The 16,903-nt window shown below is 38.9% G+C and overlaps 1 protein-coding gene and 1 long non-coding RNA gene across 8 annotated transcripts in view; one reads left to right on the top strand and one right to left on the bottom strand.

Annotated features, from left to right (window-relative positions):
• The window catches only part of Ten-a (Teneurin-a transmembrane protein), a 495,412-nt gene that overhangs the window by 414,365 nt on the left and 64,144 nt on the right, over positions 1-16,903 (top strand). The window lies entirely within an intron of this gene.
• LOC147908729 (uncharacterized) overlaps positions 13,853-16,903 on the bottom strand; it is a 47,570-nt gene continuing 44,519 nt past the window's right edge. The window contains exon 2 of the long non-coding RNA XR_015546031.1: positions 13,853-13,925. This is a non-coding gene — a long non-coding RNA (uncharacterized LOC147908729). The remainder of the gene's footprint in view (positions 13,926-16,903) is intronic.

The following is a 16,903-nucleotide window of genomic DNA, read 5'->3' as shown; positions in this document are numbered from 1 at the left end:
AGTCTCTCTCGCGAATGCGAACGGGGAATACAGAAGCGGACCACCTACTGTCTATAGAACCCGATTCGGCGACTGTTCTGTTCTGTTCTGTCGCTGAGAGGCATTTAACGCGGGACCGTCTGCAACGGACTTCGTAATTTAGAGCCAATCTCCTTTATTATCGGCAATGTCTACGCCCCGCTGGGGACCTTTCCGTAAACTCCGCTCGTTAGGCGGTCGAACGTACAAACCGGCGTGAGCTTCTCAATGAGCGGCGGATAGGAATTTACCGGAAGACATCAAACGAAACGTAAAGACGATTACATTGAATAGCGCTGCTTAATATTTGATATCTCGTGAGTATTCCGGAATCTGATTAAGTCGTCTCCGGTCACTCGCTCCGACATTCATACGAGCCAGTCTTTTTCTATATTCTCGAGGAACTTCAGTTGATATATTTTTCCGCGAGATTACGTTTTTCCAACGATTACTCGTCCCTCGTCGGGAATTCGTCCGAAGGACGAAGGATATATTATGTCCAGGCATCTGATCTTTGATTACTGCAATCGTTCCTTTCTCTGTTACGCTATTCCATTTACCTCATGTCTTTGGATTTGCACAAAAAACCTTTTGTACGTACCATTGAGTCAACGACCAGCTGCCTGGCTATCTTATCTACCAATAAAGAACGTGGATCGAATGAAATTTTTTGTCGAAAAACATCAACCAGTTATCTCTTTGATCGCCATTCTATTCTCAAGTTAATTTATTGATTAAATCGTTGTAATACATAAAAATTGTTATATAATATAAAATAATTCTAAGATTATAATCCAATAAGTATTCTTTCAATTGAAAAAAAAATTTAACTGTAGCGAAAAAATCAATAGCTACATAAAATATTTGATTTATTGTAGAACATTCGAACAATAAACTTTGCCAGTACCGTTGTCTTTTAAATATTAAACAGATGCAGTAGATTAAATTAACTTGCATCACGCGAGTGTTATTGAGAAGTTTTTATTCGTCTCGTACTAAATAGAAAAAAATATCCGTTCTGAACTATACCTTAGATGAATATTATAGACCGCGAATGTAACAGGAAAGTTTTGCAAAAACTTGCTGATCGCTACTAACGTAGCCAACCTATGAACTTCTTCATGTAATGATAGAGTAGACAAGCGTCGCAACAAAAAGACACAATCCCGCGAGCCGGGCGAGCATTCCCCATGTCACGAGAGTCGCCTCTTATCCATGTATAATCTATCATTTGAAATCGAAAACATCAAACGTTGACATCGTGACAGTCGTGGAACATCGAGTGTAAGGGTCTGCATATCTAAATAAAATTGATAAGACGACGCATTGCATTTGTAAACAACGAGATTCATCACATTCAAATTTTAAACTTCTATTTATAAATTCTAATTTTTATTCCTAAAAGAATTTTCAACGTATTACAAACTTCTGTTTATAAATTCTGATGCTCATCTAATTTTTATTCTTAAAAAAAATTTCAAACGTACTTGATTTCTTGACGTTGTTTGTACTTTTTGCACTCAGAATTTTTGCTTTCTCTTCCTTCAACTTGATGTTGTAATAATTATCTTGAATCTCAAATTATCTCTCAAAAATTTATCTCGTTTTAAATGCAAAAATTTCTAGGGATTTCAAGCAACTCAGAAAAACTCATTATAAATTTCTATCTATAAATTCTGATATTCTAACTTCCATTTCTAGAAAAATTCTTATTAATCGAAAGCGTGCTCACATGAATGTATAATTCTTTAAATCTGAAATGATAATCATAATTCTCTATAAAACTGAAATAATACAATAGATTTGTAAAGATTTGCATTTAGTATTATTAAACTAAGATCTGCTTTGTCTAAAAATAGGATTATTTCAATTAATTGATCTTTATTTTTTTTTTAATATATCAATATTTTAATATTTGAGAATCTCCGAGTATTCTAGTCATTAAGCGGCGAAGGAGAAGCCAGAATACGCTAGCGATCTGACGATAACTAAGTGTCACCGACTGCTTATAAATGCGCGATATTTATACGCCAAGACGCACGCTCAGACGAGACGCGATGGTAGTCAGAAAGAGAAGATAAAAGGATGCGACTGAAGAGACGCACTCGTGGGTGTGTGAGATCGAGGTGGTTATAAGTAATTCATCGCCCCGTAATGCGCGGCCAAGTCGGCAGCGATGTAAATGCCGACGATGCGGCGAGTTCCAACTCAGCCAACATCCGTGCGCCTTTCATTGCTCTTATCTGCGGCTCTCAGAAGCATTTAAATCTCGAGATCTAGATACCGTGACAACGCGATTTCTTCCGTGGCTTCATTGCAATTAGCCATGCTTTAAGAAAACAGCAAAACTGTAACTTTTTTCTTTTCATTTTATTCATGTAACCGTGAAACGAGGTCGAAAAACTGTAGTAATACAAAACATAAAAATCGAACACTTGACGACGATCTATATTGTAAGAAGTGATGGATTGATCAGACTCTGAATAGTCACCCCTGCTGCGTGTTCTTTCCATGGCATTCTTTTCATGGCGACTGCTCCTCAGTATCGCTTTCCGCTTTTTTCTCGACTTCTCCCTCCGCCCCCCCCTCCCTCTTTCTCTCTCGCTCTTTCTCTTTCTCTTTTCTTCCAGGGATCTCTATCTTTACCAGCCTCTCGGTCGGCATCCGTGTATACTTTGGCATTATGTATATCCTAATCTAAATAGATTCCCTGCACTCGACGACGTCTAGGCCTATGCATCTCACGATGGCCATTAACTATTAATGACAAACGATCACATCGATGCGACGAGGAGAAAGCGCTTACGGCGCATGTAAAGAAGTAACAGTGGATTTGGTTAGGGCGGACTGCACGATAGGAGATGAAAAAGAAACGAAGAGCCAGATAAAATGTGACCGAGGGCTGGTGAAAGAGAGAAAGGGAACTGGTGGTGCCGAAGGGATGCGGTGAAAGAGGCAGGAAGGTAGAGGAGCACATCGACACACGCAGACGCAGTTATCTGTTCCAATTAACCTCTTACATTTCGTTCCCTTCCACTAAATCCCACCCTCCCCGTGCCAGATCCTCCGCCTGTCCACAGTCTGGAACGTTGAAATTGAATCGAAGCTCGCCACGCCATCCGAAATGGAAGACGCGACGAAAGTGCCGTTTCCATGGAACTTCGAAAATGCGCGGTCATTACGTTAATAAAGCGAGAGAAAAGGAAAATGATAACGCGTCTCTGTGGCGCAGCATATTATAATACGTTGAATTGGATTAATAACGACCGGTTCCAACCGGCATTATTAATATATCACGCATTGTAAATACACGTAATACATTCATGCATCTTTTTGAGAGCTTCCGGTAGACAATGGCAACTCATCGAACTTCACAAGAAAGATTGCCATTAAAAAGTACTGTACCGACTATACCAACATCTGATGTCCCCTGCTGGTTAGCTCTACCACGTTTTATATAGTCATGACACGCAGTCGTTACACGAAGTTACTTATAGTCCAAAGTACTTTGCACTTATGCTAATGTTTGCCAGTGCATATCGGCAAATCTAAATTACCATTTCCCCTGAACGCACACCCAGGAGACATTTTATATTTTATTGCTTACGTATTTTTTATTTCACTTTTTGTTAAAAGGTATTTTGTAAATGTAGCGGTAAATGATGCATTTCTTTAATATAACGAATAATTCGATATTAGACAATTTATTGTACGAAGTATCATTCAGAAATGATTCTTTTCTAATTTGATCTGCGACAATTTAGTTTCACCAGTTTCAAGTTGAAACTTATTTAGAGAAAATTATTTACACATGGTATAAAATATAATGTATGACTGCATCTTGTATCATATTTCGGTCGCCACGTGTAAGCCGTGTCTTTCTGTATGGGCACAAAATAATAACCGAAGCGGCCCCGCGCCACGTTGGATCAATATCGGTCACGGGGGTTGAAAGTACGACAAGGGGGAGAGAAAGAGCGAAAAGAGCGACGGACGCGGAGTAAGGAATCGCGCGACGGACAAGCCGGCGTAAACGAGACGAGCTCTTCATCGAATTTCAGGTTCGTAAACTTTTGCGGCATCGACCTGGGGTTCGCGGGCGTATTTCCACCGGAAACTCTTGACCGTATGTACGTACAACTTCTTGCGACGCTTTATAAATCTTGCATGTAACCGCGATCAATTTTTACGGCGGCCAGTACCGCTGCGCATAAAACTCGAGAGGAATTTTAACACCGATAAACGATGAAACAAGAATAACGACGGTGAATACGTACGAAAACGTTTAAAAGCCTTAAGAATACGATCAGTAAGGCGAGAAACGCGCATATAATCTTGCCGATCAACGCGAGTTAGAGAGACATTTCTTTCGAAAATGAGATGTAAAATTTTTTTATTCGAAATTTAATTTCTCTCTGGAAAAAGTTGAAATTAATGAAAGAATCTTGAGACTTGAGGTATCCGAGTTTGATCTTGAGGTTTCCGCGCGACATTCTATATATCATTCTGGATTTCGCATCGAATCCCTTCCGACAAGATACACCCGACGCAATCGTGAATCGCTGTGTTCCGGGCGTATCGAAAATTTGCCCGCGGAAGGCACCCGGACGTTTCTCGTTACGGTGGATAATAAACGACTAGGAATCGCTTTCCGGGCGTGCTCGGCGCGGCTGCCGGATCCCGTGGATTCGAGCCTCATGATTAATGCAGGCCTTTCGCCGGCACGACGTTTCCCAATGACAGGAAACGCGGCTCGAAAATTTCCCGCGGCTGGCGGAGCGTAACCACCGACGCGCGAGCCTCTGAGATCCGCTCTCATCGTCGTCGCGACGGCAACAGCGGCGAAGGGATAAGAAGAGGGAATCGTGGGCGCGCACCCGCCGGTATAAATAGATAATGCACTGGATAAACGTCGGTAGCTAGAATTTCAGATGAAAGAGGTCTGCGCTCGGTCGGCTTCAGGAGTCAACCGTCTCTCCGCGAGACGTTAATGACGTTAAAACCCGTCGTAAACCGCGAGATTGTCGCCCGATAGAGTTCAAGTTGAGCCGACTATGAAGATTCAAAGAAAACTTTCCGCAATTAGCTTGACCTGCTGATACTGCCACTTTTGTGCGTCTGCGACAATACAAATCTAAAATGGTAAACGTATGTTATGCTTTTGAAGCAATCCTTTTGGTAACGTTTAATTAAGATTTGTATATATAAATCAGACAATTCTGTAAGAGAATATCTAAGCGAACGTACATTTACGCGTAGCAGTGACGATTCTCTCTCGTAGTAATTAGGTAATAGTTCGAATGAATCGCGAATGATTAAAATATATACATTTCGCGATGCGCTGTAGAATCGATTTATGTTAAAAGAAATAGTAATAACAATAAAGAACGATTTCAACGACGTTGTTATATCATAAACCAAAGAATAACGATGCCGAGCCAATTTCAACGTCGCGAAAATTCGAAGTGAGGTGGTATAACCTGACAGTATCGTAAACATAAATAATGTATAACTTCATACCGCGTAATAAATGGGTAATGTGCCGTATACATTAGATTTCGCTTCAAAGGCACGCGTGATGAACGATTAGAAGGCGTTACGCGGACCCGCACGGTTTCCGCATTTATTCCACACAAGCAAAGTATAGCGGTCGCACATGCGTGCATATCTGCAACGAGCAGTCAAGAAATAATTTATAAACGGCCGGTCTTTCGCGAATCTCCGTATATAAGCTCCGCGCGCGATGTATAATCTATCAAAGGTGCAACCTGGGCTTCAAACAAGATAGATGTTCCTCACATGATTAAAGGCGCGCACTTACGTAATTAAATACGTTCGTGATACCGTGTTTACCGACCGCGTTTAGACGCGATCTCTCCGCTTCTCTATTTTACGGCGTTAAACGTTTCGGTGCTCCTTGCATCTGAGACGCGCGCGCCTCATGGAGAACCGAGCGAGCGCGCGCAAAAGCCGGAGTGGTGATAAACGACTGCGGTGCAGCCAGCAACAGTGGAGTTTATCCAGTATGTATGATACAGAATAAGTAGATCATAGCGTCGGATAAAAGCTCCGGCTACACGGCCCGCTTGAAAGAGATCCGCAGATTGCGGACGCCCGGGATCGTGTCGTCGTCCCGCGAGACGTTAATAACGTTAACCCCCCGTCGTAAACTCCGAGATTACGGTGGCGGAGGCCAATCTCGAAATCGCCGCGACGACGGCGGAGAGGTGAAACGTGTTACGACTTAAGTCGATCTACGTAATATCGCCGACTGCCATCCGATCTGTTACAGTTACAGCCCGTTGCGCTTTTGCATATACAATTCTGGTTTCCTTCTCTTGGCTGAAAATTCTTTCTCGGCTTAACCGTTGTTTCACACTGTGCAATACGTATTATTCTCTGGTCTTTTAAATATTAAATAATAAATTCCTCCTTTTGACGTGAATTTTTAACATGTTAAACGCGGCTAATGCAAACATTCGTGTTTACGATTACACGAAAAGGGCGGACGTTTTTATTGAAACATCTAAAAATTTAGCCAGATACGGACTTCAAAATAATTTCATTCGATCAAAATAATTATGTAGGGTGCTCGAATTGTTGCTACAACATTTAAACTTTTCATAGCGTTACTCATTACGCTTGAAATTCCTACGTAATTATTTGGATGTAACGATTTGACAAAATTATTTTCAGATCCGACTAAATTTTTAGGTAATTTAGCAAAATCGTTCTTTTTGTGTAAATATTGTCGGTGCTACAAAATTTCAATTTCCGATGTCGTATAATATTCTGCTGCCTGATAACTTTTATCAGTTATTATACGCAGCCGCTGCCTCGCGTGTACAAATACGCTTTGCTTTTTCCGCCTCGTGCCGCCCGTGTATTATGGGATATACGATGAAATAAATTATATAAAACTCTCACGGGAGGGCCGTATTGCGTTTCATTTAGTCCCGCTTTACAACCTCTGTGTGGCCCAACTGTCGTATCTACCTCGTGTCTCGTCCCGGAGTTCAATATGAGCGGCGCATTGTCTGCGGATTCCAAATATGCGATGAAATTCCGGAGCAGGTACCTCGTCATACGGCCCGATTGTATTCCTGTTCCGAAACTGCGACGCGCGTACCTTTAACGACGCGCGTTCGATTTTTCACTCTTTTGATCTACGCAATTAATTAGCGGCGTAATATGCACGCGTCGGCTGCAGCAAGACTCACAGAGGCGCGTGCTGAGGGGAAGGGAAAAAAAAAGACCACGGCAGTCCAGCCCGTACGAGTGTTTTTTGCAAATAATCACGTAGCGACCGGGAGAAGAGTGAACGTAATGAAAATTTTTACCCGAGATAATTAAAAGTGTATAATTAATTATGAGAGACCGCCCGGTAATCTGATGTGCCCGGCGGTACACGCCGCCAAGTTGAAACTCGGTTTACTCATAGTGTCCTCGTGTTATTCTCAGAATTTATTAACGCTGCATATTTTATATAAAACGCTGTTTCATCGAGTTACATCGCGCTACCGTTCCTTGATACGTTTTCATATTACAATTATTGTCCCCCGACGATTACGTGAACATGAAATACACGGAACTTGCAGCCTCTTACCACACATGTCAAAGCTAACAAGTCAGTGCATTGTCCGAGGGCAGATATACCACCTGCGTAAGTTCGATCGATTATTCTTTCAGTCCCTTGTTTTTCCGTGAAGTGGGTTTGTTAGCCGCGCGATGCAGCGACTATAGAGCCTATACAGCGTCGATTTATTCCAACCGTTTTCTCTTGCAAGCCGCTTTATTTTTTCATATTGCTGGATATAAATTTTCCGAATGAAATTTAAATTCCTAATCCTGTTGGATTTCACATTCGAACCGGGTCAAAAAACCAACATTGTACAATTTCATCATTATTAAGTATTTATTATAATATATATTTTTTTTATTTTTTAAATATATGGAGTATTTCGCGAATAATATATATGTAATATATGCGAATAATATAAAATAATCGACATATTTTTATTCAAATCCAAAGATATTGAAACAGAATTAAAAGGTTTGATAAATTTCGTGCGGTGTGTTTACACGGCGCATTAGTTACAGCTCTCGGTAAATATATGCGGCAAATATACCCGCTGTACATCTGTAACGATATTACGGATCGGTGTTTTCCGATGTATGTACGCGACGGCGTATCACGTAAGTTTTGCAAAAAAAAATAAAAAAAAATAAAATTGGCAACGCTCCAGTTTTCTAGCGCGCATTTATTTCGCGTTGCCTTCATGATATTCCCGTTTTAAAGCAGCGAAGTTAATTTCACGCAATGCAGATTCCGCGATTGTACATTCATCGCTACGTACATACACGGATAGCTCGACACGTACAACGGCTCGCGTGTGTGTTTACACGCTCGGCAACGCGTATGGGACGTGATCTCATATTATAACATATATCAAGAGGGCGAGTTACACGTCGAACGGGAATGCGCGTGTTTACAAGCACAGAGGATGCATGTGCCGCTTCTTTGATGATACGCTTGATCGCGAGTGTACATATTGTTTCACTTTCATGAAAATCAATGAAAGTGTCTATCAGGAAAAAAATCGCACGGTCATCCCTCGTATGATTACGATGTCATAACTCTCGTTTCTTCTTGTCGCCTTACATGCTAGAAATATTGCGAGACAGCATTAAGCTTAAAATTATCGTTAAAAAAGCGTTTAAACTGAAATTATTGAAAGAATTCGTAGATGAAAAGAAATGCTGAGATTTATACAAAGGGCACGGAATATCGCTGTCGATAGAAAAGTAACACAATTCAAAATTATAGCAACTTTTCAGTAGAGCTTTTATTAAATTCTTTCTGAATTGAAACATTTTAATTAGTATAGTAAATATATGTAACTTTTTTTCTTTCATGTTATATTTTCAATTATAATTTTTTAAAACTATGTTATGAATTTTTTTCTAAATTTAAACACTGCCTAGAATTGTGTAAATTTGATTCCTTAAATCCTTATTAGAGTGTTGTGACACTTTTCCATATAAATGTGTTGACAAATTTGTCGTTTTTCGACAACAATATATTAATCTTTAAAATCAATTTCCTTTTATCATCTTAAAAATATCAATCTTTTACTTGTGTCTCACTTTTCTATCAATGCAGCGACGTGTATAAAAATAAGAGAACGCAAATAATGATATATGAAATAATTTATTTACGGGATTTAAAGTGCGTGCGTAATGTAACTCGCGTTTCCTGCTTCTTTGCTTCATCAATTTAGGTATACAACTCTAAAAGTAAGGGGGTTCTTTTGGCATAGCAACCTGTAGCACTTTATAGCTGCGGAGTACCGCAGAGTTGCAGAGCATTCGAAACTTCGTAATGTGCGACACAATAGACATTCTTCACCCGCCTATAGATAAACGTTTCGAAGTGGTAACAGTTATAACAGCCTATCTGACCGGCCACGATAAAGTCAATCAGGTAACAATATGCAGTAGCATAGCCACTATGAACTGTCATAGCGTTAGGCTTGTAAAGCACAATTGAAAATTCATTACAAGTTCGCGACACCGCGTATCATCGGCATGTTTTGTATAATGTAGATGGGCCGAAGATATATAGAAATGTCCTGCAAAATCGTATACGTATACATCGGATGCCGCAATAAGGACAATGCCGGTCTCGATGTCGGTTAGAAAGCAACAAGGAAGTGCGGAACACTCGCGACAATATGATTCGTATGTCTACGAAATCTCAAGTAGGGAGCCAATGAAAAGTGCGACGACATTAACGAGAATCGTGAAAAACTTGTTAGAGAACGCTTTTACATACGTGATATAATTTCTAACTGTTGAATTACATTGCCTTGCCAGCATCTCGCAATGCTATGAGAATACCGTCAAGAAATCTCATTTATTCCTTAATTCAATATCAAATTCTTAAGAAATACTATAAATAAATGAAACGAAATAAAATTTTTTGTTTAATTATTTAAGAAATCTATCAAAATAATTATCAAAATGTAAATTTTACGTTATTACATAAAATTACATTTTGAGTATAAGAGAAACAAATGCAATCTCTCTCTCTATATTATTCATAACATTATGATTTTACAAATGAAAATTCTGTGACATTATTTTATCTCGAATAAAATCAAATTTATATTACACACACACATACACACACACACACACACACACACACACACACACACACACACACACACACACGCACGCACGCACATATGAATGGAATACGAAAAATATATAAAATTTTCGCAGTATAAATTATTGTGGTATATAAAAAATTCTTATCGAAATCTCTGAAATATTCTTTGTTCTTCAAAATGTTGCATTAGGGACTGCGCATCAGAGAATAGTTTAACGAAGATTAAACGTCAAACTTTATTCATTTCGACAAAATGTAATTTCGAAATCAAACTTCGAGTTAAAACAGGGAACGAACGCCTGGATCTTTCATATCAATCAAGTCGAAAGTAACGCTTCATTGTTGGACTATGGAGCTCAATTAAAGTGATTAAGAAAAATTAAGCCAATTACGCGCCCATACAAGCTTCTTTGAGAAGTCGGGTCAAACGTTATACGCGTTAGTATACTACATTCCTACAACTGTCATTTAAGAAAATATTTTCAGTGATTTAAACGAATTAATGTACATTCAACTAAATTTATTATTGCTAAATGTGTTATGTAAATATTAAAGAATTAATTAATAATAATAATTTGATTGTATATAATAATAATTTAATAGTATATAATAGAAAATGGAATAACATATATGAAACAATTACAAATATGTAAATGAGATTACATTTTGTGCGAAACTATCAATTTATATATATTTAAATTTAAATATATTTAAATTTATATATATATATATATATATATATATATATATATTTAAATCGTGTAATTTTTTATTGTCACTCGCATTTTTAAAAGTTAAGCTTTATAAAGATAAATTATTATATTTGACTATTTCATGCTGAAAAAGAACGGAAAAAAAATTCCACTTGCAAAATTATGAAATATTTTGTGCAAATATATTTCTAAAAACTTCAAAGTGTGTGGTTATTATCATATGACAAATAGAATTAATATTAATCCAATATTATTATTGGCTATCAAATAGATTTTATACTAAAACATTACAATTTGTCCTGTTATCTATAGACTTTTTGATTAATTAATGAATAACTTTTATAATTTTTCTAACTTTTTATTACAATCTTTATTACAACTTTAAAAATGTTTCTAATCAAGTTTTTTAAATTATACAATACAATCCTATTGAGATATTAAATAAAATTGCTTGTATATTTATGATTCTCTTTATAAGTTTTCCTAATCTTTAATCGCTTGTTTTAAAAATTTTCCAAATATTTGTCAAAGAAAGCTCTAATCCAGATCGATCAAGAGGAAGTGGGAGATGGAAAATGGAACATTTCCTATAATAGTTCTTCAACAAAAAGTCCACGGCGCACCAAAGTTCGCACTCGCGTCAACGCTCGCGAAAGTGCCCTCCGGAGGGATATTTCCGGATTCAACTGCTAAAGCCAGTAGCGATGACCGGGATGCGATCTCTAGAGGGGATAATGTTCGCAAGCGCAAGAAGAAATAAATTAATCGCGTGCAAGCGGGCGTAGGTAGCCACAGAGCGTATAATTTCCGCCAGGTAGAAAATTTTCTCTCTTTCTTGAGAGGGGGAGAAAGAGAGAAAAAGGAAAACGTGACTCCCTTCTAGAGATGCGAAACGCGGTGTGCTTACGAGAGTCCGTGGAACGAACATAATATGATCATTAAGAGGGCGTCGCCGGATTCTTCTGCCGTACGAAACTCCGCACGAGGACTGCGACTGGTGCATTGCTCGTAAATAAAATCTAAGAAAGGTAGGAAATCCCCAACTTAAACGTCGATTTTGCTTCGAGTCGGTACATATGATATCTCAAGAGAGGAAATGAAAAAGAAAGAGAGAGAAAAACGAGAGAAGAAATCGAAGTGAGGGTGAATAGAGAAAGAGAAAGCTCAAGAAATGGAAGAAGATGCCTGATAATTAATTGGCCTTGCATAAGCTTTGCCCCATTTTTCTTTCTTGTTCCTTATTCTTTAATGCTACCTTCTGTCGATGGAACCGAAAATCTTCGAACTCAATTCGATGGCGGAAAGTAGAGCGATGTAAAGAACGAAGGTAAGATTTGCAAAGAGAGAGAAATGAGGTACGCCGTAATTTAAACGAAAATCTCGAGACGACTCCTTCCATGGCTGGCGATGCCCTTAGAAGTATAACAATGATGAGGAACGTCGATGTACGAGGGCGCGTCCCTTGCTTCTTGAGACGTGAGGTTTAAAATTTCATACCGGGCTATGTCATGGAAAAGCCGGTTTCGTCTTCGTTTGTGTGCACGATGTGGGTGGATATTACAAACCGAAATTTGACCCATTCGCGTATCCGTAATCCCAGACGACTTAATATCCCTTTGCAGTAGATATGCAAAAAGATTAACCTCCTACAAGCTTTTAACTGAATTAATATGTATATGGAAAGCTCGTTTTACGAGATGTCTGAAATTATTTGCACAATTCACACAATTGAACGAGAATAAAGAAGGGAATAAGAAGAATAGATATTTATTTTATATATCCATTAAAAGCTGTGCCTCTGTCTCTAATAATAATTTCTAAATTAATATTTCTTTGTAAACGATACTAATGTATTTTTTATTTCGTACTTTGTTGAAATAACAATATAATATTATCTAAATAAATTATAATATATCGCTGATTTGATAAAAAAATAATATTTTAAAATTAGCAACTTTTCAGGAGAGCACATTTTTTAAATTCTGAATTAAAACAACTGTTTGAAGAAAAAATGGCATAATTCTAAATAGGATGTCTTTCTATATAATTATTTCATTCTATTACCGATAATATTCTCTCATGTTATTTAATTTTAAAAAAATGTTTTTTTTTCACTAAATTTCATTATTGTAAACTGATAAAAGGACAGCGATGCTTCTAGCCTTTAGCAATAAATTGGAAGAGTTACAAATGTATTATTTTTTCAATAAAGAAATGTAGAATCGTCTTTAGAATTGATTTTGTGTCATCATCTAAAAAATACGAATTTTTTAGTAATGTCACTTTTCTATTAAACAAGTGATACATCAGAGTAATTGGTTTCAGTATCTATTGGTAACATGTCTTCCTACTATTAATATTTTGCCAATATTGGCAAGTCCACGGCACATTTAACACGGAGACCAGACAGATTCCAACCGATCGGCAAACGGTAAACTATTTACGTGAGAAAAAGCGGCTTATCATGTCGCAAAGAGCCGAACGATACGATGGAGAAGCAAGGCGATGTCCTTGCAAAGATCGAGAGAACCAAAGCATAGAGAGGTATTCGAGCAGATAACACTCTCGAGGACGCGCGAATAAAAGCTCGACCGCTTCGAAAGAAGGATCCTGCGAAGAGTTTCTAAGGAATCGGCGTCGGGGCGCCACGGCGAACCCTTTAAAGAAAAACTGATATAAAGTAATGGATTTCCAAGGTGTTCGGTAATCACGCTCGTAAAGATCGTTTGCCGGGTAGTTCGGCGGGTGGAGACGAGAAGATCATAGAAGGGAGAAGCGAAGAAAATGGCGAGATGTTGCAATGGCGGAGGGACAGTCTGAGAGGTGGCATTACATCTGTCGATATCTCCATCACTCGCCGATAAAATAAAACTCCACCGAGTCCGTTTCTCCTCTCTTCCTCTCCTTTCTGTTTCTCCCTCCCTCCCCTCACCCTCTCTCTCTCTCTCTCTCTCTCTCTCTCTCTCTCTCTCTCTCTCTCTCTCTCTCTCTCTCTCTCTCTCTCTCTCGCTCGCTCGCTCCTCGACGAAGTAATTACAACTTCGTCGATTAGATCCCATAGAAACTGCCATGCCGTTGTGTACATTGATGTGGCGCCGTTCTTGCACACACACAACCGTTCGCCGAGTATTGACGACAGACAGACGCCAAAATCCACCCAGGATTGACAGCGACCATTCCATTCGATTCTCGAAAGTTTCGCGGAAACTCCCGAGAAGATCCCACATATAGTATCGAACGTTATCACGGTCGAAGTGTATGGGAATTGATATGTGGTTCCGAGATGAAGGAACTTGGAACTGGTCAACAGTCAGATGAATATTAAACTTGCAATTAAAGTCGGACATACTGTGACTCAGGGGATTTTATGTAAAGCTAACAACGTGCACTGCGGGTAACTGACCACTGCAACAGACAGTTCGGATTATTCTCGGCTTTCGTCGCATCAAAATAACAGTTTTGAAAAGCGTTAAAGTTCAAACTTCGTTGACTGATATAATCAGCGATGCGACGCATATTTAGAGTAAAATATAGATTTCGGCAGGAAAGAAATCGAGAAATGGTCGAATAGTACGATAACAGAAAGGATCAATATCTCATTGATCTCTGTTTCTCTCGAAACGCTGAACACATGAATCTCGAAGAATTTCAAGTTTGTGAGCTACTCTTCGCTAGATCGTCTTTGAGAGCAATCCACACAATTGTCGAGACTATAAAAGGGAATAATGCGAACGAGAACTCGTCCGCACAGAGAAAGATGTCCCCAATGCCAGCGAAACAGACCAGAATGTATGCGACGCAATGCACATGTGCGAAGTTGAGGTCAGTACACCTTCGCCTCCCATACATGTGAGCGCGAATGCGCTCTGGGACGTACGCGAGCACTATCGCGTGCCCGGAGAAAGATGATGACGTATGCGTGATAATATCTTTGTTTTCAGCTCGCTCGCAATGTAGTCCGCCCTCACCTACGCTCAACTCCGCCGTTATGTATTTGCGATGACGCAAAATTTCACTGCTAACTATGAACCAGTTCCGCGACGGGGTAACATTTCATAATTATGTAACGTGGCGTCGCACGTAATTGAATACTTCAGAAATATACTTCCCTAATGAAAATTAGTTCTGAAATTACATTGAATTTCGCGTTTTGCGCTCCGAAGCGATCTTGATGAAAAACTAATATATTCATAGATATTAAATGCGAGGCGTTTATCAACTGCAAAATTTTAGCAAGCCAATATATATTGTAGTCAGGAGTTCGATGCTAGAGATTCGAGCTGAAAAGCAACGTACACGGTGTAATTTCTGTAACGACCGATAAGGGTACTTGCGTATGCTGTACTGATTATAGCCGCCCGTAAAAGAGAATCTCTTCTTGTCTTGTTAAGAAAATGTCGTTACACAGATAAGGAGGTCTAGCATTACCTCCAAGTATTACTTTTCGAAGTAGGTCGATCCATCCGAGGACTTGAAGAGCGATCCCTGCTAGTCGACATACTTAAAGCCCAGCTGGGAAATCGGTACATCACGTAAGAAACATAGACGAAGTCGTAGCGAGAAAATCGAATAAATATTTTCACTTGTACGGTCTCACATATACTCGAATATTTAATATTAAACAAAGTCTTATTAATTTTTAAAAAGCTAGAAATACACAGACATTTTTAGAGAGTAATCTTCTTTAAAGAAACGAATATATTAAATTGAAAAAATCTTTCGCGTAATAAAATTCGTAGAAATATGTCTCTCACTATCCACATTACATAATGTTAAAATATATATATACATTTAGCAGTGAAATGCATGTCTCTTCGAAAAAAACATTGTTTGATGATGGCTCTTATACATTCTTAAATTCATAAAATATTGTTATTTTTAATTACTTTTATAAGCCTCTACTGCTCCTATTTCTTGTATTAATGCTATTAAATTAATTAAAATACTGGTGTGAACAATGTAACTAGAAAAAATATATCAAAGACTCAAATTTAATTTATTATTTACTAAGTGCATACTTTAATATGGTTTTTTACTTTAAAACTAAGTACATTTCAACAACGAAATAGATTTATTTATATTTCAACGTGGAAATTAAAAATAACAAAATATTATTTTACTCAAAGGATTGGATTACCATTGCTCTTTCTAACAGTGTAAAATTGACATTTCTACATTATTGATGTAATAAGCTCGAATGGATAAAAGTTACCTCGTGATCATGGTGTTGTACAAAACGAGATATTTGTACGTTCTCATACACCGAACGAACGGAATACTTCCAATCTCCGCAAAATTCGTTCCGCATTCTCAGCGGAATCTGTTTCCACGCACCCTCCTGTTTATATTTGTCCTTATTTCACCGTCTATATACGGTGTGTATATACGAGCCGGGGCTTCTATTTCCACAGGGACCCGCGGATGGCTTGAGATTGCAAGAAATCCACGACATTACGCGCTACGGAGTTCTTTTTCCGAAAGGTTAAACCTAGTGTCACGGGAGCCGAATTAATTGCCGGGGCCGCGTTATAACGACGCTGGTGTGTCCCAAAGCGCACGGTCGGTCGTGCTCGTTAAGAATGAAAGAAACCATTCAACAAAGTCTCCGCACCGCCGCCGTCACCGTCGCCGCCGCCACCGCCACCACCGCCGCCACCACCACCAGTGTGCGAGTGCGCTCTCGCAGGTCAAATATTTATTTTCTCCGGAAATAAGAAAGTTTCTCTCTCTTTTGAAATGTTTGAGACCCTCCGATCTCTTTCATTCCCTTCGCATCGCTTCACCATAACGAAGCACCGCTTTTTCCCAAGTCGTGTTGCATCACTATACTTTTCGAAGGAAACCTTTCTTACTGCTCCACACGGTGATGTATCCCCTTCGGAAAAGCCGGGCTAACTTCCGACAAGTTGAATCAGTCCCGAACAGATTGCATACGTAACACAGTTTAACGGCTTGAGTTCGTCAACGACTCATTCGGGATTCTTGCCCGACTCGGGGA

The sequence above is a fragment of the Acromyrmex echinatior genome, chromosome 8 (genome assembly GCF_024713525.1).
Source record: "Acromyrmex echinatior isolate Ae372 chromosome 8, ASM2471352v2, whole genome shotgun sequence".
NCBI lineage: Eukaryota > Metazoa > Arthropoda > Insecta > Hymenoptera > Formicidae > Acromyrmex > Acromyrmex echinatior.
The sequence above is the reverse complement of the archived record's forward strand: the minus strand, read 5'-3'. Positions and strand labels throughout refer to the sequence as shown.